At 43.9% G+C, this 27,665-nt stretch overlaps 1 protein-coding gene across 1 annotated transcript in view; it reads right to left on the bottom strand.

The window, feature by feature from the left end:
• OTOP2 (otopetrin 2) overlaps positions 1 to 22,727 on the bottom strand; it is an 86,013-nt gene extending 63,286 nt beyond the window's left edge. The window contains exon 1 of the mRNA XM_054978878.1: positions 22,554 to 22,727. The gene's annotated coding sequence lies outside the window, so the exon portion shown is untranslated. The remainder of the gene's footprint in view (positions 1 to 22,553) is intronic.
• Positions 22,728 to 27,665: the final 4,938 nt, after the last annotated feature.

The raw sequence follows: 27,665 nt of genomic DNA, 5'->3' as shown, positions 1-27,665 counted from the left end.
AGGCACCATGAGGGTGTTCTTCCTGAACAATTCTAAACAACTCATTGGCCGTCGCGCAAAACTTGCGCGAGAAAAAGCGATATTTCGCGTTTCCCCCGGCACAATCCGAAACATGGCGTGACGTCCCGGGTGCAGGTAAGCCATCTGGAAACAGCCATTGTCCTCCAAGCCAGCCTACAGTATGTCAGAAACATATGGCATGCAGCGATCACATATATTTGATTATCATGTATGCATCCCTTAAGGAAAATTTAATATGGAGTATTTTGCCCAGGAGGTTGGATGAAACAATTGCCTATTTTATTTCAGCTGTGATTCTTTGCTTCTTGTGCTAGGCAACTCCTGTTTCATTGTCTGCAATGACCACTGGCTTAAGACAGTAACATCATTTTTATTCATGGCATTTTTACACACCTTTCTTCCAAAAAGGATTCAAAGCAGGTTACAATATGAATTGAAGTCAATAAAAACAAAACAATACCTTGCCGTACAGCATGAAAACCAACTCAGCACAATAGCTCAAAACTGCAAAAGTGATTGATTAGCAAAATAGTTGATATTATATTTTGTATAAGTAACAGGAGAGGGAAGGAGATTTACCATACAACTAAGTTTTATCAGTTGAATTCAGTTTTAAATGTAGTGCTTGTTCGTTATAATTTAATTACAAAGATATTATCGGGGCCGTTTCCACACAGCTTACCTCATTCTGCAAAATAGCGAAATCTCACGCGAAATCTCGCGAGAAGACGCACGAGATTTCGTGCGGGATTTCGCTATTTTACAGAATAAGGTAAGCCGTGTGGAAATGGCCCTGTTTAAGTTAGTATAAGACTCAAATTAATTTCAACTACTGCCTGTATAAGCTTTATTATGCACTTTCTATTGTTATGTCCAATCTTTTCTTTTAAATAACAATTTCAAAAAAACCCTGCGAAAGTGCAATAGATGGTCCCCCATGCTGGCTTGCAGAAGTGAAGTGAGATATGCAGCAACTAGATGGAGCTTCTATCAGCAATGGAGGTAAAGACCACTGAAAGTGCAAACCCAAGCAATGCATTGCTGGTGGAGGCAGTAACGTACCAATTTGCTTTGGGTGCCACCCAGGAGGAAGGGAAAGGGGCAGCATCACTGAGCAAAGACGTGGGATGGTTGTGGGCAGGGGTCATTTCATAGAAAAAGAGCTGGAGGAACTCATTAGCATAACTCATTAGCATAGCCCATTAGCATATGCCATGCCCCTTGACATCACCAGAAGTGTGTCATTGGCATAACTGATTTGCATACGCCACACCCCCTGACATCACCTATCCTGGCTGTTTTGGACCCAATCCTGGCCATTCAGGGCCGAAATTGGGCCCAAAATGGCAAAAAGGGGCTGAAAATGGCCGAAAAGGGGCCCAAAATGGTCAGGATCGGGCTGCTGCTGAGTGGGAGAGTGATCCACCACCCGTCAGAGATCTGATCCAGGCCTTTTCAGCCCCAATCCAGGCTGAAACGGGCCCAAACTGACCGAGAGTCAGGTGGGTGGGGCCACCTGACATGTGACCTCTTTGGGGAACTGCCAGAACTGCGTTCCTGTGTGTTCCCCCTTGAAATGAGCCCTGGTTGTGGGTCTTTTCCAACTTCCTGGGAGCCTAAAGGAATGAGGCTTGTGATTCTGCTCTTTCACACCCATCCGTAAAATGGTTTTCCAAAATGTGTTTTTAATGCTAAATGTTGTATCATATATGTAGGTTTATCTGAATGGACCTCTTATTTACAGGCATATCACTTACAGTGTATTCCTAAATTACTCCAATCTAACTCTTCTTAGGATTGCATTGTTAGTGCAACTTGTAAAAACATAGACTAGCTTTGCTCCTTAGCTGAATAGAGTGTTCTCTGATGCTGCCATCCTTTTACACCTCAGCTCTGTCCACAGGCACAAGTTACCCACTATGTGATGCCTCTGGCCGTGCCCTTGGATTGGTGGGGTGTGACTCCAGACCTTGCCCGATTTGTGCCTTCCAAGAGACGGCAACCCTAGGAAGGATCTATGCCATAAATGACTTTACAGGAAATAATTAGCTCCTTGAGTTGAACCTGGAAACAAGCAGGCAGCCAATCAAGAGTTCTCGACACAGGTTTAAGATTGCAGCTACTTTCAGATAACAAATGATATGCAACGTTTTGCACCAACTGAAGTTTCTTAGTTGTCTTCAGGAGCCACCCCAAGTGACATGTTAACAATAGTCCACTATTAGTTTATAGTCATACTTTGGCATAGATTAATGTGGTCAGATTGGCTCAGTCCAGGCAGAGGAACAATTTCTCTGTTAGGTGGACGTGGGAAGAAGCACTTTTTGCTATCAAATGGATATGTTTCTCCATCAACAACACAGAATCTAGCACAACTGCTTATTGAATCAGAAGAGACCACCATACCCTCTCCACTGTGGCAAGCACAATGCCCAACAAGACATCAGACGCACCAAGCTGGCATCACCTTTGTCTTCTGTGTTCAGCTTTAGAATAATATGAATGTGGTCAACCTGGATTCCCGGTTTGACAATGATAAGCTAACAATCAGAAAGTAGCCCAACCTTCCCAAGAGCTGCAGTATCACAAATACATGTCTCAACTGGGAGACCAGAGAAATGTTGCAACCAACCCACTGAAAACAGAAGCCCTTTGAAGTAAAGTAAGCAGGAGAAAGCTGTGGCCGGGGTGGGGGGGCAGGGGGTGGGGGGAGTTCCTGGAGGGAAGGCGGGGAGAAAAGCAAGGAAAGGCAGCGATCGCTAAAGTATTCTGGAGCAGGTATCTCAAACTAACTCAACAAGTGAATTGTGTAAGCCAATGTCTACTCTTTTCTGTTATGTTTCATATTCATAAGCTGCCAGAGATTGATGAAACTGCAATGGTGACTTGAATATCTATATAGCGCATTTTGAGAAGATATATTTTCAGAGGTATAGAAGCAGGACAGTTAGCATCCTAGGTTCCTAGCAGCCTGAATGCTACCATGGGGGCTTGTCCCTAGCCAGACTGCATCTTCGTGGAGAAAGTATGTCAAATTGGCCATTTATAGACCAATTGCATGGATAGATCAGAGTCTGTGAACCACAATTTGAGAAAATGCCAGACACGTTTACTGAAAGAATCCCATTTATTTCAGTGGGATTTACTACAAAATAAATGCACATAGGATTACAGCTTTTGGCTCATATTGCAAGGGCAAATTGAATTCCACAGAGGCAGGGCCGGATCGAGGGAGGGCAGGGGGGTATGCCCCCGACACCACCAGGGAGGGGGTGCCGGGAGCAGCTGCCAGCTGCCGGGTGCACACGGGAGCCTCCCACGCTGCCTTTCGCCTGCCCCACAGGACAGGGGGCTGCCAGCTTGCCGCGCACCCCCTGTCCTGCAGGGCAGGCAAAAGGCAGTGCGGCTGCCTGTGTCATTTGTCTGCCCCACAGGACAGGGGGCGGCCAGCCACCCCTGTCCTGCAGGGCAGGCAAAAGGCAGCACGGCCGCCCATGCCATTCGCCTGCCCCGCAGGACAGGGGTGGCTGGGCACCCCCTGTCCTGAGGGGCAGGTGAATGGCGCGGGCAGTCTCGCAGCCCCCCGCGCTGCCTTTTGCCTGCCCTGCAGGACAGGGTGCGAGCGGCAAGCCGGCCACCCCCTGTCCTGCAGAGCAGGCGAAAGGCAGTGCGGGCGGCCCTGCACGGTGCCTCCGCTGCTCTGCCCTGTGTGATGACATCACCAAAATGACATCATCACGCAGCGTTGGGAATGTGCGTGCATGGTCAGACTAGGGTTGCCCTGGCCGCCGGCAACCCTAGATCCGGCTCTGCACAGAGGTAGTGGTTACAGTGTTGGGATAAAATCTGGGAGACCTGTCATATACACACTCAGCCTAACTTACACTACAGCTGTTGTGAAGATAAAATTGGACAGAGGAAAATGATGTCTACTGCATTGGGTCCCCACTGAGAAAAAAAGTGGGATATAACTGAAGCATATAAAATAAAAAATTACTCAGACCTTACTCTTTGTATTTCGAGAGGCTACATAAATTGATATCCACTACTACAAGACCATATTACAATTAAAAGAAATTAGGGCCGTTTCCACACGTCCCAGCATAGCGCTAAACAAAAGCAACGAGGGTGTCTTCCTTCCACGATTTCTGACATCATCACACCACAAAAACAGGATCGTGGTGCGATGATGTCAGAAATCGCGCCAGGAAGACAGCCTCGTTGCGTTTGTTTAGCGCTACGCCGGGACGTGTGGAAATGACCTGGGCCGATTCCAGACGGCCCCCCGCCTCGCGAAATGTCGCACGTCGTCGCGCAGAAAACGCGAAATATTGTGTTTTCTCACGTGAGTTTTGCGCGATGTCGCGCAAAACTCGCGCGAGAAAACGCGATATTTCACGTTTTCTGCACGACGACGCGCGACGTTTCGCGAGGCGGGGGGCCGTCTGGAATCGGCCCTTGTCTCACCCTGATCTGTGACTGGAAAGACACAAAGCTGAATCTCATCACAATTCCACTGGCAGAGGCAGAGCTTCCCCCCGTCTTTCCCTTTCCCAGCAGCTTCCTGTGACATCCCCAAAATATTACAGGGGAAAGGGGGGGCCCTTACAGAGAAAACATCACACAGGTCAAGGTGGCTGCAGCAAGAAGGCAAATAGGACAAGATCATCTGCAGCACACCAGAGAAAAAGAACAACTGTTTATGAGTTTCAGGTAAGAAGCTCTGAGCCTTCTGAGAGGAGCAACATAAAGTGTAATAAGTAAATATATACATAAAGTTATAAAATTGTACAGAGTGAAAGTACTGTATACCTGGCTTTGCAAATCAGGAGTTAAATTTTCATTCTTCTGCAGCACTGGGAGAAAGCCTAAATGTGTTTACTGATGACCAGTGACTAGTTCATTGGGGGCTTTGAGGATATTATCATTGCTTTTAAGAGAGCCATTGACTAAGCTTTCTATTCATTTTCCCTGGGATGAAAGCACAGGTCAGCTTGCCATGACCGGCACAGGAGGAAGTTATAAAACCAGAACTGGATAGCACTCAGCAGTCAGTCTGCAAGAGTCGTAAAATGGACAGCTGAGATCTTTTTCTCCCTTTACTCAAACTAGACAGACCTGTTTTGGAAGAATCAGTCTCTTCAAAATTGGCAGTGGCTCAATGTGCCTCACCTAGAAGCAATACTAGACAGAGGAAGAAGAGTGACTGGGTCTCCAAAAGGCTTCGGTGCAATCAGTTTTTATTCTCCTGCGTAAGTGCAGCCCCCAAGATGGCAAATAATGCCCCCATGTCCAGTTTGGCTTGGGAAAATGGCATGGGGGAGGGGAGAGAAGGCAGAAGCTCTTCTTCCCTCCTGCGTTCCCAAAACAAATGAGATCCTGCAGCAGTTGAAAAAAGAAGTTTCCCCCCAACTGCTGTGGCCATATGTGTTGCACTAACACTGCAATCCTAAAATGAGTTACTCCAGTGTAAGCCCATTAGACTGGAGTACCTCTTCTTAGGATTACCCTGTACGAGTAGTCTCTCAAGCGGCTTTTCATATAAGGAAAACATACAATAATGAACGCGATACTTATGATGGAAATAGGCTACTGCAGTCGCTCGCAAGTCACCTGATGAATTCTAAAGTCACCCAGGGTTAAACTACTACAGGACGAACATAGCCAGGCTTAAGATTTACTAGGTTAAACCTATTTTACTTATTTACAATCTGTTCTAAATTCTTCCCTTCTCAAAAAATGGTAGAGTCAGTCATGGATATCTTGTTTTCCTGTCTAGTTTAGCTTTGACAGATTTACTGTGGTGTAAGATTTGTGAACTACAGCCCATCATCAGATGCACAAAATATACCCTCGACAGGAAAATAATAAAATAAATGTAAATTGGGGAGGGGGGGGACTGCTTCAGCTTTTACAGTCTTTTCTCCATACTCAAGTATGTATATATCTGACCGCTTGAGGATATACGTGATAATGAAACTTGCTAGAAAACATCTTGCTTAAAAGTAAGATTGTGTGGCTTTGCTTGTTCTTTAAGTCTGGATGTTCTTTGTCCCAATCGCAACCCACCAAACACAACAAACTCTTGAGTTCCTCCCCTTCCATTGTTCAAGAGTCTTAGGAGGATACAGAAAGGTTTCCTTTCTTAATCTTACCCTCTCTCCTTTCATAGACCACAGAGAAAATAAAACCCTTTAGGAAAAACTCCAGATGCAGAGGAAATCAAAGCAATCTTATTTTCAGTTCTTTAAAAGGATTCATATTATGGTGATGTGGCTCCTAGAATATATCAGAACAGAACGCTGAGTCATCAGTAGAAAACAGACACAGTGGCAGGTTAACACTCTTTATACCCCACCCAGTAGTGGATTTCTTAAACAGCGGCCATTTTCACTCTAACATCGCGCAAAACTCATGGAATGAGGGCGTCTTCATGGTGCGATTTCTGACGTCATCATGTCATGAAAATGGAATCATGATGGGGTGACACCAGAAATTGTGCCATGAAGACGCCCTCGTTCCGTGAGTTTTGGGTGATGTTAAAGAGTGTGAAAACGGCCAGCATTTACAATTTCTGACTAGAGTTTTTTTACATTCCTCCCTGTAGAGAAGAATTCAAACCTGTTCTTAGGTCTTTTCAGTAGTCACTGCTGTCCTGTTGAATGGCCACCTCAAGTGTGCCAGGTGAGCCCCTTGTTGCTATAACTCCCAGGGGTCCGTAAGGCCAAATCTTTTCAGAGGGCCTTCCACTCTTGTGGAGAGTAGCGGCAGCAGTATGTTGATTTTGGAAGATGAATCCACATATTAGTCTATTGATTGCAGTAATCTGTTATCCTGTTAGGTTACAAGATTTTTAATAATATGTGTAAAATGTGGTTGTGGTTTTTTTTGTCATTTGACACTGTAAGTCACTTTGATTCTACACTGAATGGAGAAAAGTGGATTTAAAACACTATAAATAAGTGGTTTCCCCACAAACTGGACTAGGCTTGCTCTTTCTTGATCTCTCCGTTGTACCTGTACAACAAAAAGGTCAACTCTTTCCTTCATCTTTCAGTCTGCATATTAAAACAACAGCCCTGTTCCTCAGAGTTCATATGCCTGTGTTATAATAAAGAACTAGGATTGTCACCTCGCCATAATTTTCCTAACCCTTTTCTTTTTCCCAGGTCTTTCCCCTAACCTCATTTGGAGGCTGTATGATGTTATCTCAGTTCATAGTTACATTGAACACATATGCATACATCCTGTACATGCATACCTCTGTTAGTAAGAAAGAATCCATCCACTTTGCGAATGAAACCAAGGACCAGAACTTGGGTAAAATGTGGAGTTTGTTGTACATGTGGTGAAAGCAACATGAGAATTACTCAGTGCACATATAAAGAAAACTCAAGCGTACACTGTACGGATTGAATATGTGTTCACTGTAAGTTGTGGACACAGCTAAAAAGTAAGCACACGAATGTGCGTGCATCACGTAAGCACACATGACAGTTGGATAGAACAGATCCCCAATTCCTGTCTCTAGAAACCCTGTTGTTATGTTATAGTGAATGCATGTATATTTGTTTTGTAAGAAAGAGCCTACATGCTTTATAGATGAAATGGGGGGCCAGTACCTGAATGAATGTGGAATTTCAGTCACATGCTCCAGCTGTACATTTGTTGACTTCACTATAACATGAGAATCTGATTGACAATCTGATGGTTGGACACTGGGTGAGGCAAATCTTCCTTCCAAGACAGCCATGCTTCTCTAGTCATCGAGATAAGATTAGATAAAGACCTATCTCCTCTCGGTCGTTTGCCTCAGATAGGATCAGAAACCTTTTTACTGACCCGATACAAATAGAGGAAAGAAGCTGGTCCCAACACCAGTGTGATGGGCATGAATGAAACGGGGGCTTCTCTGCAACAGAGAAGCAGCTATAAAATACATCAACAGACTAATAAAACTAAAACTGGTCATTGAAACATTAAACCTGATATTAAAATGTGGAAGGAGTAAAAACTGAGTGATCCAAAATGACAATCAAAATCAAGTTAGGAATTCAGAAGAGGGGGGAATATAAATCTGAAAACAAATAGTTATTTTAAGCTATTCCTCATTCAGGTACTCATCATATGTAGACCCCTAAACCTACTGTTTTATTTATTTATTTCTTATATAAAGAAAAAAGATGACGCAGTAGACTTGAATATAAAATCTGAGCTTTATACACAGTGTTGATAGTATTATGGTTGATGTAAACGTGTTTGAAATAATGAGAAATATACTATATTTTGTATTTTTCTAATAAAAATTCAGTTCAGCCGACCTTTGCAGACTCAGTTAAGAGCCTGAGAGTTATACTCAGTTCAGTGCTGCTGCTAGAAAAGCAAGTTAATGCAGTTAACTTCACAACCTTGGCCCCTCATATCTATAAGCGCATGTAATCATTTTGTTTAAATGCCTGGGACCTTTATTACAGCTCACATTACCTTAAACTTTTACCTCAGGATGGCCCTAGTCACAACAACCAACACTTTCCCCCCCATACACACAAAGATTCGGGTGTTCTCTACTTTAACCAGGTTTATACTTCAAGAACAACTCTCTGGCATTTGAATCCCACCATTAACACCATCTGTGGCATTTTGCCCTCTTTTTATGACTTAAAAAAAATTATCAAACGGTAAAACATAACAACAACAAAAAACACAAATGTATTATAGATCCACGAATAAGGTGTAGAGGGATCATTATATAAAAACGTATTGAAACTTCCAGCAGCCAGGATTTTCAAAAATGTAGAAGATCTTTGTAAATAACTGTAGGAGGGATTATACTATTCTCTGAGAGATGTTGCAGAATTGGGTACCAGGTGATATGAAATTTAGTGCTCTAGTCACCGTTAGTGAGTTGTATCATGCTGTCCGCTAACTTATCCATCACAAAATGATCCCTGACTTTTTTTATACCACTGCTCTATGCCAGGAGCTTTAGGATTTTTCCAAAAAGCAGCCACCAATAGTTGAGCAGTTGCAATGAGGATGGTAATGGTTTCCACTTTATCTTTCCACAGTTGTAAATCCGGCCAATATGTCAATAGGAATGATTCTGGAAGAAATGGTAGATCTATTCCTGTGATATATAAAATCAGGGAGTGAATCTAGCACCAGAAGGATTCGATCGCTGGACATTCCCACCAACAATGTGAACCAAGGGCACTGCATCCTTTCCAGCAAAGGGTGGAGTTGCACTTACGAGATAGGGGAAATCCATTTTGGTGTAAGATACCATCTCGTATACAGCTTAAAACATTGCATTCTGATAGAGTGTACTTTGGAACAATTGCTTGGGGTTTTCCAAATATCACCTCAATGATTTTCTTCCACCCTGCCAACAGGGCAGGTTGCTGCCTCCCTGATTTCTTCAGTGTTCCCCAAAGAGTTTCAGTTTAACTGGTATTATATAAAGGCTTACTTATAGATGATAGTATGACAGAACGGTCAACATGTAGGGGGTGGCTATGAGGTAAAAAAAAAGGGGGATCTTTTTTGCTTAACCAAAAGTAGAATTAATTTATAAGAAGATGAGCATGATAGTTGCAGAGTCAGAATATTGGTTTCAGAATAGTTCTTATGCTTGGTGGTTTCAAAAATAGTTATATCTTTTTAAGGGTATATTCACAGACCCAGTCACAAAGACTAATTGTCCATGCAGATCCTCACTAGCAGAACAAACACTCATGTCATCCACACAGACATAGAACCAAAGCTTGTCTGACCTAGGCAGAATAACCTCTCTCTGAGATATACACAGACTCAACCAGGCTCACATATATTGCATGACCGAATTACGCAAAACTACACATAGACTCACTGAACGTGGCAGAATGAACAATTTTTCTCAGCACCAATCACAGCACACTCCATTCACCCATTCAGTCCCCGTTCTTTCCTCAGTGGCCTGCCTTTAAACGCACAGTAACAAATATTAAGAACTCCACATTAACAAGCAGAAACAAAACACAAAAACTTATTTACACGCAAAACATTACAGAGCGCCTGTGTTCCTGTGCTCCATTTCAACAACTCTGTCCATCTGAATAGGGCCTTCTGCAGTTGCCACCTGAAAATGGGCAAAATTGACAGCTGCTCATATCTGCACATTCTCTGTATCCCCCCCCCCCCCGACGCCATCTTATAGAATGGGCTGCCTGAAGAGGTCAGGAAAGCTCCGCCTCTCCTGGCTTTCTGAAAACTATGCAAAACTGAATTATTCAGGAGGACTTTCATACACAGGTAATAGGGCTATACTGTAAGGAAATAGAAAAGAGTCCAGTAGCACCTTTTAGACTAACCAACTTTACTGTAGCATAAGCTTTCGAGAACCACAGGTCTCGAGTTCAAGACAAATTGGAACAGTTCTCGAGTTCAAGATGAACTGGAACTATAAGGACATGGTTCAAAGAGATACTTCAATAAAGGCTCATAGATCCAGAGGAGTTAACCGTGTTAGTCTGTAGTAGCAAAATACTAAAGAGTCCAGTAGTATCTTTAAGACTAACCAACTTTACTGTAGCATAAGCTTTCGAGAACCACAGTTCTCTTTGTCAGATGCATCAATATTCAATAAAGGCTATTACTGTCATTTGTTTTGTCTTGGTCAAATTGCTTATGTTTTGTTTCACTGTTGTCTTCAAATTTCTGCAATCTATACCCTATAGTATTGTTTATTGAATGTTCCAGCCATTGATCGTATGTATTAGTCTGTGTAATCTGCCTTGACTCTCAGTGAGAAAAGTGGACCATAAATAATTTAAATAAATAAAATTCTTTAGCAGTATGAAGTAATGCAGTGCAGGTATATATTCCATTGCTCTTCCTAACCTCTTCAAGTCAAGCATTCCTGAAATACAGTGAAGCTAAAAAAGCACGTGGATGATAAGTAATTTAAAGTGCATTGAACTAGTAGTACAGATGAGTTTTTAATTTTGTGACTTAAATTTAACTGGACTGGAAAATTGATCCTTGTGTCTTTTGTAGATGACAGAGTATCTAGTCTCCCACAACCTATACTGGCCTGTGTTTTTTTGAGATTTTCATGCCGCCTCTTCCTGGTTCTCCTCTAGAAGACTTACAAATATAACCATGAACTTTCATAAATTATCAAGAACAGAATAAGCCCTTTAAAATCAAGTCAGGCACATAAGAGGCAGCATAAAAAATATTCATAAAAAGATCTCAGAAAAGAAGTAGACCATGAAACAACTATAAAGATAAAATCTCTTAAAAGCCTGGGTAAAAAAGAAACGTTTGGGCCTGGCCCTTAAAAGATGGTATGTTAGTGTTGCAAATATGTGGATTCTACCTGGTGCGACTAGCCAATAATCACAACAGGCTTGTTGATCCAAGACCAGGCTGTAACTTTATTCATGAAACAGAAGACCAGGGTTCTGTCAGTGGACAAGTCCCCGAACTTAATAGGTTGGTGTAAGAGCAGGATATTTATACACTGGAACCAGGGCTTTTTTTTTCTGGGAAAAGAGGTGGTGGAACTCAGTGGGTTGCCCTCAGAGAAAATGGTCACATGGCTGGTGGCCCCGCCCCCTGATCTCCAGACAGAGGGGAGTTTAGATTGCCCTCTGCGGCACGGAGGGCAAGCTAAACTCCCCTCTGTCTGGAGATCAGGGGGTGGGGCCACCAGCCATGTGACCATTTTCAAGAGGTTCTGGAACTCCGTTCCACCGTGTTCCAGATGAAAAAAAGCCCTGACTGGAACAAACAACTTCTTTAGCATATGCTCACACTGCTTAGTTGGGAGTAATTTTCCACTTCTACTGGACTTCGCAGCTACGTTTGCACTTGCACCAAGCTCCTGCTTTTTACCAGTTTTAACCAGTTCATTCTGCCTTTACGGTTTCTAAGCAAGCTGGGCCGCATCAAGTTTAAGAATGATCTGCCTATGTCCAAATTTGTTGACACTAGAGCAAGGTGAGCCTCAAGGGTTTCATTATTACTGTTTATTTAATTAGGACATTTATATGTCTGCACCTCTCCCAAATAGCAGAGACCTATGGTGGGTGACAACAATAAAAACAATAAAGTCAAAAAAATAACATTAAAACATTTATCAGAAAAACAACAACAACATTCAAGGCACCCATCAAGCAATCATCCTGAGGAACCAAAGGCTCTGCTAAGGGGTTTGATTGTAAATACCCTCCAAAACAGCAAGCAACACCTATCTTCTAAGCTATTTATTTATTATTTATTTATTTACTTAGATTTATAGTCTGCCGTCCCCAACCAAGTGGGCTCAGGGCGGATTACAACAATTTAAAACACAGTACACAATACATCAGCAATAGCCATTTAAAATATAAATAATACAAATCATTCATTTAAAACATTGGCACCATATAAATACAGCTCCTCTGGAAGGCTGTTCCATAACATTTGAGGAGTCGCAGAAAAGCAAGTAATGGGCAGTAGTGAAATATACCCTCCTAGGGGTCAGAAAAACAAGGTAATTTTAGATTGATGAAGAACTTTAGAGTTTATTTGTGGCGCTTGTGCCATGTCTAATAGAAGATACCACCATAAGTTCACTTTTTGTGCCTTGAGTGGAGGTTGTGTTAGAGTGGTTAAGATCATTCTGTTAGCACCAGTGGAGTTCCTGTTGGGTTCAGCTGGTTGTCAAGGAGCCTTATTGGTATGATCTGGGCTTTTTTCCAGCAGGAATGTGGTAGAATGGAGTTCCAGAACCTCTTGAAAATGGTCACATGGACAGAGGGGCGCTGAGCGGCGCAGAGGGCAATCTAAACTCCCCTCTGCCTGGAGATCAGGGGGTGGGGCCACCAGCCATGTGACCATTTTCTCCGAGGGCAACCCACTGAGTTCTACCACCTCTTTTCCCAGAAAAAAAGCCCTGGGTATGATGAACCATCTCACACTGCAGCTGAAGATTACTACTACTTCAAGCTGGGTGACTTGCTCTTTTTATCTCTAGGAAAGTAGAGGAAAAAGACTGTGTGGGGAAAAAAAGAGGGGTTGATGGGCTCTGGAGTTTTTGCAAGCTGTGTGTTATGCTTCTCAATATAGACTGTAGGAATAAGAAGCAAACCTACCTGGTATGATAGACCTTTCTGAAACAGACTCACTGCATAGGGCACATTCATCGCTTCACTGCCTGGTAGCAAATACTGAAAGCCACAGGCACAACAGTCACCTCCTTGGAATTCTACCTGTTACCATCTCACAGGTGGGTGGTTCAGACACAGAGGTGGAGCCCAGAAACTCTGGCTGCATTTCCCGACTTCTTGCCACATTTCCTGTATGGGCTGGCTTGGTTCGTAGTTCTCTTACTTATAAAATGAGTAAGAGGACTAAGAAACACAGAGACAGGTGCTGGTGTGAATCTATCAACTGTCTAGATGTTGCAGTCATAGGAACCAGTGTTGCCACCACCACTGAGCTATTGCTTATGGCACCACTATTTATTGTAAGGGGAGGAATGCCCACATCTCAAAACTGAAGTAAAAGCAAATTCTAGTGGACTGTACTTTTCTTTTGTAGGGCAGTGTAAGCAAGACAGATAGCAGGGCCGGATCTAGGGTTGCCAGTGCCCAGGGCAACCCAAGTCCAGCCCCTTGTGTGTGCGCGCACAGAGCATGTGTGCTCCTGACGCCATGTGATGATGTCACGGAAGTGACATTATCACGCAGGGCAGAGCGTGTCGCCTGCGCAGCAAGCTGAGTGCCCCGGCGCACCGCAGAGTTGGCGAAGGCAGCACGGGGGGCTGGGAAGCCACCCATGCCATTCGCCTGCAAATGGTGCAGGCAGCCTCCCAGCCCCCCTGCGCTGCCTTTTGCCTACCCTGCAGGAAAGGGGGCGCACAGCAAGCCGGCCGCCCCCGTCCTGTGGGGCAGGTGAAAGGCAGCAAGGGGGGCTGGGAGGCTGCCCGTGCTACCACCCGTACACTCCCAGTGGCTGGCAGCTGTGCCTGGCGCCCCCTCCTTCACAGCGCCGGAGGCAGACTACCCCCCTGCCCCCCCTCAATCTGGCCCTGACAGATAGTTATTGTCCTGTGGTAATTTGACTTTATTTATCATACTATTGCTCCTACCTTTTGCCCCCTGCCAGCGAGGGGAAAGACAGAGAACAGGCTTCTCGGGCGTGTTCCTGGGGTCCAGATTGTGCTGCTCCACGAGCGCTCCTGAGCTTTGCAGTGGGCCAGTTTGGGCCTCAATCGGGCTGCCCTGGGAGCCCGTTTGGGGCCCAAATCAGCCCACAGCGAAGCACAGACATGCTCCCCAGCTTTGGGGGGTGAGATCATTGCATCAGTACAAGACTGCATGCAGGCTTTCCTTGTGAGCAAAGAGCTTCCCGGAGAACCAGGAAGGTAAGCACTGGGTCCCTCCTCCTGCCGGGAGGGTAAGGGGACTCAGAAACCCTCGTTTGGACCCTGATGAACACAAAAACATAAAACTGCTTTGTACAGAATCACACCATTGGTCCATCACGGTCAATATCATCTGCTCTGACTGGCAGTGGCTCTTGAAGGTATCAGGTAGAGGTCCTGCACATTGCTTTCTACTTTTTTTTATGTAGAGCAGCAGGGAATTGAAGTGCAGACCTTCCGTGTACAAAATTGTATCCCTGTTTCCCCATGGAATCTCGTCATGTTAGATCATTATTAAGCAGTCCAGTTCCTGGCCGGCATAATGAAAAGGTCACATACAAATGGAATTCTTAGCTCAACAGCAAGTTCTCCAAATCTTGGTGTAAGCATTTGGCAAAGCACCAGGTCACAAACCTCGCTATTTTTGCAACGCCTCCTCCCCAGTTCCTCAAAGAGAATTGCTGGGAGGCTACAGTGGGAAGGCTCCGAAAGGAGTAGTGGCTCAGTGGTAGAACATCTATATCATCATTTCTCAGATCAAATGAAACCTGGGCCCTCTCAATTATTCTCCATCTACACCCTAAAGACACATGAAAGTATGGGCGGAAGGTGGGTCCTTGCCTTTGCTATTTGCAAGTTTGGAATGGCAATTTAAATGGGGGAAGAGGAAAGGGCTAAACATCTTCTCAATGTTAAAATGAGCTACCCATGACTGCTAATTAGCTATTAAAAACTGTGTGGAAGATAATAACGGATTGTTTTGTGGATTGTATCATGTCTCTTTTGACCTTTAAGCATACAGAGGGCTTTCCCATTGCTGTCCTGCAATTATGTAACCCTGTTTCCATGAAATTCCTTGCTCAATCCCAAGCCTGAGTATCTTTTTAAAATAGTGTCAAGCCCCCCCCCCCCAAGATGTATGAAGTGAAGGACTTTACACTGACCGTTTTCTCAGGTTACAGAAGAGGATATACTAGAGAGACAGAGAGGTAGAGAGGACAGGGTATGTGCATCCCATCTTCCTAATCTTCTGGGGCTATCCTTTTGATCTGTAGATTGCTAGTCTCAGGAATTTCCTTCCTTCCACCTTCTTCTCCATCTTGCAACCATGGAGGATGCAGGACTTGCCTCCCACATCCACCAACATTCTAGTTTAGATAGTTTAGACTCTCTCCCGTCTCTTTACTATCTGGAGTTCCTGAATAAAGAACTCTTACTTTCTTTACTAAAGTAAACAGGATCCGTGTGAGTTTGTCTCATCAGCAGGCAGTTCCATGCCTAGCTACGCTGACCGTATGACTGTGCTAACAAATTCCAAGCCTGAATATCTTTTGAAAATAGTGTAACCCCACCCCCTACCCGCCCGCCAAATGAGCTGGCGTTTGATGAGCCAATTTGCACTGAATCCTATGGTTCTATGGTGCAGTTCTGTGGTGGAATTGCTGAATCCACAGGCCTCTGCCTGACCCATTTGTTGATACTGAAACTCAGAGTCAAGCTACAAGTGACGTCTGACACAGGTTGGACACTTGTCAGCTTCCCTCAAGTTTTGATGGGAAATGTAGGCGTCCTGGTCTTGCAGCTTCGCTCTCTGACTGCTGCCCAATGGATTTTTCAACTGTCACTTGTCCAACATTCCACCAAGCTGCCTACATTTCCCATCAAAACTTGAGGGAAGCTGACAAGCGTCCAACCTGTGTCAGGCGTCACTTGTAGTTTGGCTCTTAGAATGTACAGCAAATCATGTCATATTTTTCTCATTGAGGTTATGTTCAATAGAATGGTGATAAAGGTATGGAGTTGATTTGTATGAGAATATTACACATTCCCAGTCCACAAACTCAATGAAAATCTATTTCAGATTTGCATCATGTACAATTAGGGTTGCCAGACCCCTCAACCCTCCCAGTGGGAGGGGGAGACAAGCTGGTACTTAGCAGGAGGATCTGGCTCGAGCTCCCAGCACAGATGTGATGACATCACTCCTGGAAGTGACATTATCGTGTCGTTGGTGGACATGCTTCCACATTTTGCCCTTTGGGGGCAAAAATTGGCCCCCATGAAGAGCGGAAGCATACTCGCCACCAGTGCAATGACGTCACTTGAGGAAGTAATTTTGTCATGCCCTGCTGGGAGCTTGCTTGCAACATGCTTGCCCTGGAGGTTTTTTGCACCTCACCCTCCAGGTGAGAGGTGGCGGAGGCTGGGAGTGGGGGATCCCCCAATCCCACCAGGGGACTAGGATCCCTAGGTACAATCTTTGCCACCTCATTACACTTTGTAACTTACCTTCTTTTTTCAAAGCAGCATTTGCGAGCCATACCATTAAGCAGCAAAAATAAGTATTATATTTTTATTTCACACTTAGGGGATTAAGTGGATTGCCATGCCAAGGTAACGATTAAGGTTGCCAACCTCCAGGGTGAACTGTATGGAAATATCCCACTGAGGTCCTTCTGCTCCTCAAACTCTGCCCTCTCCAGGCTCTACCCCGAAAATCTCCAGGAATTTCCCAACTTGGAGCTGGCAACCTTCGTAACATTTCAGAATGATGCCATAGAACAGAACAGCGCTTGTACCTCCAAACACCTATTGCTCCATGTCATTTGAAAAAAGGTACTCAGATAGATAGAGCATTAGTCTGAAAAACTAATCTCATATAATTGTGGCTTTCCCCAAACTTTATATTCTGTATTCCTCCATCCAGTTGTCATTGTGCCTACGGTGAGATGATCAGATTTTGATAATGGGAGTCAAGCAAACAGCTAGAAGACTTATGATAGATAAGCAGGCTTGATATGTCAACTCTGGGAGTTAACACTAGATGTTCCTAGACCCAAACCCAGATTATAGTATTCTCACAACAGGAGAGATGGGTGAAATTATGACAGATGCTAAATGTATGATGGGGAACAATTTATGCAAGAAATAACTGAGCTGGAAAACACTAGGAAGGGCAACTAGCACATCCTTTTGCCAGTTAAAGTATATATGCTCCAGCTGCCAAGTCTGGAAAACTGTCTACCTTGGCCACCCATGACTCCTTCCGGAGAGACTGAGAGCGGGACCACAAGTGACGCCTGACGCAGGTTGGACACTTGCCAGCTTCCCTCAAGTTTTGATGGGAAATGTAGGCAGCTTGGAGGAATGTTGGACAAGTGACAGTTGAAAAGTCCATTGGACAGCAGTCAGAGAGTCAAGCTGCAAGACCAGAATGCCTACATTTCCCATCAAAACTTGAGGGAAGCTGACTAGTGTCCAACCTGTGTCAGGCATTACTTGTGGTCCCACTCTGAGAGCCAAGCTACAAGTGACGCCTGACACAGGTTGGACACTTGTCAGCTTCCCTCAAGTTTTGATGGGAATGTAGGTGTCCTGGTCTTGCAGTTTGGCTCTCCATTTAATTGAAGTTTACAGAGCGGCAGTCTATGGGAGGAAGAGCATGCAGTCAGGAGGGGAGTGTAGGCGTCAGGCTCTTGCCAGACGCTCCCCTTCCCCTTTGCTGTGTGTGTGTGTGTGTTCTGTAAACTTCAATTAAATGGAACAGGACGCCTACATTTCTCATCAAAACTTGAGATAAGCTGACAAGCGTCCAACCTGTGTCAGGCATCACTTGTAGCTTGGCTCTCAGAGCCAAGCTACAAGAGATGAATTACAAGAGGAGAAGCACATGAAGGGAGTCACGATATTAACTGGGAAGCTGATTGGAAAGCTTTGTCAATTTCTCTACAGAGCTAGGGAGATCTGCTCAGAGGGTTTGTTAATTTCCTTTTTGCCTCTGGCAGGCTCTGTCAGGTTCACCTCCCCTTCTAGGAGGCAAAGAGGAAATTAACAAATCTTCTAAGCAGATCTCCCTGGCTCTGTAGAGAGGGGAAATTGACATCTCTTTTAAAACTCGGGACTCCTGGCTAACATTGCAGCTCCCTTTACGTGCACGTCCTTGTGTAATTTGTCTCTTGTAGTTTGGATCTGACACACTTAAGGCTGCAAACTTAGCCTCTGCTGTTGTTGTTGATCAGCTGCAGCTTGGGTGGCACTGATAGATACATGTCAACTCACTTATACCAGTGAGACTAGAGTGTAAAAAGAGTACAAAAACAAGCCTCAGAACAAACAATACCATTCTGAAGTAATAGCAACTCTGTCCCCTTCAAGGAAACTCAGCTGCCTGAACCATTTAATGCGCTCTTCCCATCCCAGCTGGTGTTACTACATGTGCTCATCCTAGTCATTTCGGTGTTGCCTCCCTCTGATTCAGCCCTCACTGATAGCCAGCAACAGCGAGTGCTACAAGTTAATTACACACAATGCAACTGAAAATATTTGCAGCACGCTGAAGACACTGAAAGAGTTCTTTCGGTCATAAAGAAATTCCGGCATTACTGCAAACCACTCCCCTCCACTTTTGTTCCCAGGCTCAGCTTCACGTGGCAGTCGAGGTGGCGGGAAACTGCTCAGATGCGCTCACACACGCTGAGCTCATAACCTCTTAATTTCCTTTAGTCCTCACTAAGAAATGGGTTGAACTGAAGATGAAGTTGGATAAACCACTTCCCTTCAGCTATCAGAGTAGCTAAATAAGATAGGCTTGGCTTAATTCATTCTAACCTCATAGTGGGAAATTCTATGGAGACCATGGCCGATAACCCTCTGAAGATTCATTCTTGAGATAAGGTAGGTAGAAGAGACTTGATTTCTTTGAGTTTCAATCTAGAATTGCATGCCTGATAAATAGTTAGACATCCTTGTATCCCTGATAAATTGCATGCCCTGAAATAGTCAGATATCCTTGTATCCCTGGCTCTTTTCCAAAATGTGGTAAAACAGGAAATGTACAACACATATCCATACTTTCACCTGTGAGAACAGTGGCAGGAATGGCTACCTTACCACAGGTATTTCTCCTGTTTCCCAGCACAGACTCGGTTTCCTGCTCCTCCTATTTCCCAACACACAGCCAGGACATTCGATATCTGAAAGATATCATTGGGTTTGTCATCCTTGTTATGAGAGGACTAGAGAATATCATACCTCTTGGATCAATCAACTGATGAGAAATTATGCAAGAGGAGGTTAGCCTAAAATATAGCTTTCTTAGAAGACAAATGCTCATAAGAACAAAACCAACAGCCCAGATTTGCAATGTCAACAAATGTCTGGTAGGGATGCCTTGATTTCCTTACAAGGACAGCATGACATACTTTGCTCTTACCTTGGCATTGTAAGCAAACAAAAGTTTAGTATTGTAACTTCATGCCTACATATCAGGATCAAAATTTAAAATCAAATGTTTCGGGTTTGTGTTTGTTCAAGTTTGCTCTCCTTAATGATTGGAAAGCAAAGTTGCTTATCTATCATTCTGTTCTTCAATACAATTGTAATCAAAATCTTATCACCCCAAGACTATATGGTCACTGAAAAGATATCTAGAAATGCCTTGACTTAGTGTTCATAACAAATGTACAGAGTGGATCTAGTTTAAGGTCCTTCCTTATCACTAACAGTGCCATCCTAAGTGGAGTTACACGCTTCTAGGTCCATTGACTGCAACAGTGCAATTCTATACATGTTAACTCAGAAGCAAGTTAATTTGTGTTAAATGGAGACTACTCTCCAAAAAGCACGTATAAGATTGTAGCCTTAGTCTAACTGAAGGCACATTTACTTGGGAGTAAGCTCTTTTGAACACAAAAGGACTTACTTGCAAGTAAACTTGCATAAGATTGCATACCTAAGCACACTTATTGTGCTTAGGTATGCAATCTTTATTGGAGTAAATTCACTACACTCCATAGGGATTACTTTTGAGTGGACAAGCCCAGGACCAAGCTGCAAGCCTATAATCCTCAAAACCTTAGCGGGTAGTTAGGATCAAAGATAACTAGATGAAGACTTGCGGCATTAGTTCTACTTAAATGAAAACCACAGGTCTATGCCCCACTGCCTTTCCAAAAGAATTAGGCTCCTACCTAATCAGATATGTGCCATAAGCAAATAAGACTTACGTTTTGACACAAAAAACATCTAACGCAAAGTTCTGTCCTTAGAATTTCATGACTCTTGCAGCAAGCAAATCCCTTTCACTTACTTAGAGCTGCCCCATCCGACTTTTCTTCAGTAAGAAACTCAACGTGCAGGTCTAGGTGCTATTTAAATATTTTTGTCCTAGATCTATACAGTTTCCAACTTCCCTCATTTTTCTTTCTCTGCAAGAAAAATGAGGTCACCACCACCGCTCCTTTCTAGGCTTCCCTATCACCAATGGTAAAATGTTTCTCTCTTCTTTGGACTCATTGCACTCTTTAGTAACTTGCACATGGCTTTGTTGCTCCTCGATTATCTGTTTTGTAAGGCTCAGACCAATCCACGCATTGCAGAATACATAGGCTGGGTTTGGGGCCCCTACCCTGTGTAACAGTCAGATATCAGTTGACGGTTTCTCTCAGTTCCCATGACTGGCATGCACGGAGAAGGGGTTTTCGCGTTGCCAACAAACTGGAGAAAAAATGCCCTGCCCCTTTAACAGAGACTTAATAAGATGTTATTTACCAGGTGATGTTGTTTAGCTTTGTGCCATGAAAAGCTCCAACTCACAATTTCCACACATTAAGCTTCTTAAGGAGCAAGACATTTTTTTGTCCAAACTGTTGGCAACTCTGTGCTTCAGCCTTCTCTCTGTGGCACTTTTTGTACCCAAATAGTTTGCCAAATAGTGCCCCTGGGGGCTATTTGAGGGCAAGAGGCTGAAGCCCTCTCTCCATACATACTGTGGTCCCAGTTTGAACCAGGCATTGCACGTTGGGGAATTGAGAAGAATTCTCCATTCATATCAGACTCTTACAAAGGGTGGGAACTCCGACCCAGGAAGAAAACATACCGGCGGCAATATTTAAGAATGCTCCTTTTCCATTGCCATAAATGAGTTCTAAAGAAAACTCACAAAACCATAAAAGGTAGAACAAAGAGGAATTAGGCATGCAGATCCAATGGCTGGACTGCAAATACACCACCTTTGATGTCCGTTCTAGAAGAACTTGATACAACTGTGCAATTTATAAAGGAAACAGGAGGGCAAAGGATAGCATCACCTCAGCAACCTTGCCTTGCTGCGTAAACATTGAAAGATTTGTAAATATATCTAGATTAGAATCTGAGAATGACCTAAATTCTACATATGCTTCAGAGATTAACAAAAAGTGGTGGCCGTGGAATCAGTAGCTTTCTGTTTCAAAGAGTATTTCTGTTATTACAAGATGGGATTCTGGCTTGATAGATTTTTCAAGCTGGAGAGAATCAATAGATCTTTTCAAAAGACTGAAGGTGGCATGAAATAGAGCCTTTGTGGATTAATGGCAGTGTACGCATAATTATTTTGTTCCTCTATCATCCTTGGTCAAACAGGCTTAGCAGGTTTTTTTGCAGCACTAAAATCTGCACAACTTGCCTGACCAGAAATAAATAGTGGTATGGTATGTGTGTGTACATACACGTGGACAATAATGGCTCTGTCCTATCATCTTCAACCACCAGCTGATGTTTCAACTTTTCTAAGAAGAAATCAAGCGAGTACCCAATATGTGCGTCTTGAATGTGTCCGACTGCTCCATCGGATACAGCTGGAACCATTTCCAACCCAAAAAGAGACAAGCTCCAGCACACATTCTTGCAAGCTACAAACCAAATCTCTCCATGTGACAAGACAGTTTGATGACTGTTCTGTTGTGTGTCCACCATTAATGCGCATTGATCTTGACTAGTGGCCAGTGCATCATGCCAATCACCTCTAGGGCTCAGAGGGAGAAGGAACAAAGCATGGGGAGTCTTCAAATCAAAAGGACAACAACTGTGAGGAGGAATGTACAGCCACTTTGTCAACAAGGCAAATCCAGACTCTGGAGCTTAACACTTTATCCTTATTCAAAGTCTAGGCTTTCAATCAATCATCAGCCAGATGTAAACCAGGAAAAGCTCCTTAAAAGCACAAGCACTCATACCAATACTGTTATTTAAATTAATCCTTTTAAAATGCTTCCTTCTGTCAGAATGCTAGCCAACGCTCCGTCCTTTACCACTGATCCTGTATATTCCCAGGCTCCATTTTAAGAAAAGGGCTAAAGACGCGTCGCTTTTTTTCACTGACCTTGCTCCATCACTCGCTTCTCCGGTGTGTGGCAACTTGAATGGCTATTATTACTGCAGAAATGGTGCACTGAAATGTATTGCTTGTAGTTGGTTTCTGTCAGACACTCAGAAGTCTGTCTTCATTCCAGGCTGCCTAGAAGATCCAGGAAGCTGCTTGAAGAGTAGTGATGAAGCACCTGGCAGGTTCAACAGAGACACTCAGAGCAGAATGACTCGGGCAGGTGTTTCTATAGCATTCTTGGTCCTCACTACATTCCCTGCCTCCTTCTGAGCTGTGGCCCCACCCCTTCCAGTTGCTGCAGCAGTTCTACTGGCAAACACTACTGCTTTTCAGCTTGGGTTGTGTTGGGTAAGACCTGTAAACTCCTTTTGCCACCTTCATGCAACAGAAATGGCACAAATTCAAACTCATCTCTCTGAGAGTGGTGTGATCAGCTTAGGGCATGATGTCTCTCTTATTAAATGGCCAAGTAAAAATTCTACCCTTAGTTAGGCTAATGAAACTCTGCTGGGCTTTACACTATAAACGAGAGTAGAAATTAGCCCTTAAAAAGACAGAGGCTGTACCAATTTTTGTAGTGAAAGTAGGCAAATGAAAGAGTTGCATCCCAGTAAGGCACAGAAGAAAACCAACATAATGAGATCAAAGCAGATTTAATGTAGAATATGTTGTTAAATATCCCAATGTATTTTGACTTGTAGCTCTTCAGTGGGAGAGAATTCTACAAACTAATTTACAACAACCACGTTGTTACATAGTCTAATAACTACTTACGAGAGAGAAAATGTTTGGAGCCAATGTTAATATTTCTTGCAACATTGATGTTTATTGTATGCTATAGATTAGCACCGCTCCCATGAGATGATTTTGGAATTCAAGCTTGTAAAATTGAAACATTCTTCATTTATCCTATCATGATTAAATCAAAGGTTTCTCTTATACATATTTCAGATAGGAAGGAGGGCAGTCAAACAAAAACGGCCCTTTTCCTCTTGCTCGCAGGGCATACATTTTGAGCAGCAAGTGGCAAAATGCATACCTGGGATACGATAGGGCCATCCCAAGAGCAGTTCCGTTCTCTACTTTGCAATTTATACATAGGGAGCTGGGCAATGCGTTGAATTGGTTTGGGAGGAAGTCCACAAACAGTGCATGACGACAAAAGCCATCGCCTCCCTGCAATTAGGATTAGTAGCACACAACCTCTGAAGATGGAATTTCCATTTAGTTATTGCGGCTACTAACTATTGACCTATCTTCCATGGATTTGGCTACTTCCCTGTTAAAACCATCTAAGTTCACGGCCATCACCACATCTTGAGGCTGCAAGTTAATTACGCCATATGTGTGAAGTTGTAAAATCCATTGAAGGCTTGTTTCCAGGGCTTCCTTGATACTTGCTGGCTCTTACCACTAGAGGTCAGTAGGGAGCTTAATCTGGACCCAGGCTTGCCTCTCCAGCATTTAGCCCCAGAACATGTTTGGAGAACAGGGCTGACTGAGGGCCAAGCTACAAGTGACGAATGACACTTGAATGGCAAGTGGATTGAGTGGAGCGCAAGTGGAGGGCAAGTGAACAGGGAGAAATACACTTGCCATTCAAGTGTCATTCGTCACTTGTAGCTTGGCCCTCAGAGTCTCTCTACCTGAGACAGCTTACACGGGGACGCTCAAGTGTAGGGAGACACAATGTTAGCTGGGAAGCGTAGTTTATGTCGATTTCACCTCTCTACATGACTGTAAAAAGACAGAGCCAGCAGAGATGGATCCTCAGAGGGTTTGTTAATTTCATTTTAGCCTCCCTGCTGCAGGCTGGGTTTTTAAAAAATACCTCTGTAGAAAGGTGAAATCGACAGAGCCTTTGGCTCTTATCTTTTAAAACTATGTTTCCTGGGTAACACTGCATCTCTCTACACTTGAGCGCTCCCCTGTAAGATGTCTCAGGTAGAGAGAGACTTTTCAGAAATAATAAAAAAGCACTCCAGGGTCAGTGTCTGGATGTTCATTCGTCTGCTGGATCCTCTGAGAGTGCTACAGGCTTGTCCCATCTACCACCAGGAAACAGGGCCATATTAATCCATGGCCAGGCCTCTAGGCTTTCAGATATTTTGGGCCCTCTCTGGCACTTCAATCTTTCATCCCACTACAGCTGACAGCCCGACCCTGGTATGGTAGGTACTAGACCACAGTATATAGCCCTATATCCATTTTGAGGGTCTCCTGAAGAATTTTATTCACAATTTTAAAAATATTTTTCTTGCATGAGTAGAACTCTTCAGAAAAGTACATTTGGGGGGGGGGTATAATTGTTCAATACTGTAATATTTTGAAGTGAATAAAATTATTATTTATTAAAAATATATAATTTATGAACAATTGTTTAATATAAGAGGCAATTTGTTTCATTTCAATAAGGAAGCAGTTAATTATCTTATTAATAGAGGTTATATAAGAGAATCAGTTAATTGTAATTTATGTGAGGGTGTGCCTCAGCAAAAAAAAAATTGACGGGCCCCTAGCCCCTGTGGGGCCCCTAGGCTTCGGCCTACTTAGTCTTATGAATAATATGGACCTGCCAGGAAATGCCAACAGATCCCAGGAGATGTGTGTTACAGATCTCACCCCAGATCCCATTAGGTTTTCTGTACAGATTTTTTGTGTGTTACAGATTCCCCCCCAGGCCTCTCTCTATTCTCAATTGGAGGAATGCCTAGGACCCAAGGGGAAGCACAGAGCAGGTTCTCTCATGGTCTGCTGCTGCTAGTCCCTCTCCCAAAGACTCTTACGATATCACATGGACCTGTGGAGTAATCAGTTTCCCAGTGGGAGAAATGATGGCGGAGTGACACTCTTGTACATATGAGGGACCAAGGTCATGAATGGCTTTGTATGTGACAGCCAAAACCTTGAAGTGAACCCGGTAAGTGGCAGCCAATGGAGTGACTGCAGAATGGGAGTCATTTGCATGCTGCTCTGCCTGGCTCTTGATAATAAATGAGCTGTGGGATTCTGTACCAACTGGAGTCTCCGAGTGGACTTTGAGGGAAGACCTATGGGGTGAGCATTACAGTAGCCAAGTCTCAGTGTTAACCATTGGGAAGCAGAGAAAAGAGGTTTGTCTTTCTGCACTACCTTCAGCAAGTTGTGAAATTATACACAGGGAGCTTCAGTTTCTAGAAAACCCCCCACAGAATGGTATGCAAACACAAAGGAGTAGAAGGCTTGTTGTGTGTTCGAAGTGATGCATATACATTATTTTAGACATCCAGCCTTGCGCGAACGAAGTCAGTAGATCTATACTGCAGACAGGAAGGATAAGGCTGAAGGAGCAGGGGTTTCCCTAAGGTCACCTAGTAGGTTCAGGACTGAGGTGAGAATTGAACGGGTAATTTCTCATCTCTCACACTTAGTCATTATGCTACATCATTCTGCTACCTGGAAGTCACAGCTTCTGATTTGGAAATCCACTTCTCCCAGATAAACAAGTACTGGTAGTTACTCACAGGTGAGGGAAAGGTATTCTGTATATGCTTACAGTCACTTTGCTCCGGAGCTGAAAATAAATCTGGGTGTTAAGTCTTGGCTCAAATTAAGCCTTAGGTGTAACAAAATGAATGCTGAATCCAGATAAAAGGAGATGATGCTAGTGGAGATGTCTGTTCTGGAAGGAACAGGCCTTTCTATTTGAGGGCCAAGCTACAAGTGACAAAAGGCACAGGTTGGACACTTGTCAGCTTCCCTCAAGTTTTGATGGGAAAGGTAGGCGCCCTGGTCTTGCAGCTTGGCTCTCCGACTGCTGTCCAATGGACTTTTCAACGGTCACTTGTCCAACATTCCACCAAGCTGCCTACATTTCCCATCAAAACTTGAGGGGAGCTGACAAGTGTCCAACCTGTGTCATTCATCACTTGTAGTTTGGCCCTCAAATAGAGTTTGTATGACCAGGGCCCTTTTCACGCTACATATCTGCTTCCAGAACATTGCGAAATGCAGCGCAAAAAACTTGGAAGATAGTGTCTTCTTGCGCGAATTTTGTGCGACATCGCGCAAAACTCTTGCAAGAAGACGCTACCTTCCACGTTTTTTGCGCTGTGTTTCACAATGTTCTGGAAGCAGATATGTAGTGTGAAAAGGGCCCTTGTCTGATAAAGTTAAAAGCCCAGGAACACGCCTCGATCTAGGTGGGCTTTTTGAGAAGTAGTGGGGCTGTGGTCATCATGAGCATCTTTTCCATTTGCACCTTGTATAAAGGTTTGTTTTCATTCTAGACCCGTCTGACATTGCTACATGACCTACCCATCAGTAACACCCAAGCTTGATTGCTGTGATGCATTCTGCTAGGTGCTGCCTTTGGAGACAATCTGCAGGCTTCATCTGTTGTGGAATGCAGTGCCCTGCCATTTGTCTGACATGATTATACTCAGCTAGTCCTGTGTTATCTGCCCTGACTACCAGTTTGCTTCCAGGCTTAAGTTAATGAATTTAACCTTTAAAACCCCAGGACTTACATTTCAATAGGACTATCTATTCCTGTAAGAATATACCAATGCCAGCTAAGACCTAGCCAACACACTACTGGTGATACTTTCTGTCCTCCAGGTAAGATATAAGAAGGTTTGGGGCTTCATGTGAGTGGCCCTGGTTCTCTGGAATAGCTTTCAGACAGGGTTACCAGCTTCTAGGTGGGGCTGGAGAGCTCCTGGAATTACAGCTGATCTCCAGATTACAGGGACCGGTTCCTCTAGAGAAAATGGGCCGCTGTGGAGGGTGAACTCTATGGCATTATACCCTGCTGAGGTCCGCCCCTCTGCAAACGCGGCTGTCCTCAGGCTCCGCTCACAACTCTCCAGGATATATTGTCGAAGGCTTTCATGGCCGGAGAACGATGGTTGTTGTGGATTTTCCGGTCTGTATCGCCGTTGTCTTGGCATTGTAGATCAGTTGAGAGATCTCTGTCTTTCGGTGCTACACCTCTGAAGATGCCAGTCACAGCTGCTGGCGAAACGTCAGGAACTACAATGCCAAGACCACAGCGATACAGACTGGAAAATCCACAACAACCAACTCTCCCGGAATTTCTCAACCTGGAATTGGCAAACCTACTTCCAG

The sequence above is a fragment of the Eublepharis macularius genome, chromosome 4 (genome assembly GCF_028583425.1).
Source record: "Eublepharis macularius isolate TG4126 chromosome 4, MPM_Emac_v1.0, whole genome shotgun sequence".
NCBI classification, from domain to species: domain Eukaryota; kingdom Metazoa; phylum Chordata; class Lepidosauria; order Squamata; family Eublepharidae; genus Eublepharis; species Eublepharis macularius.
The sequence above is the reverse complement of the archived record's forward strand: the minus strand, read 5'-3'. Positions and strand labels throughout refer to the sequence as shown.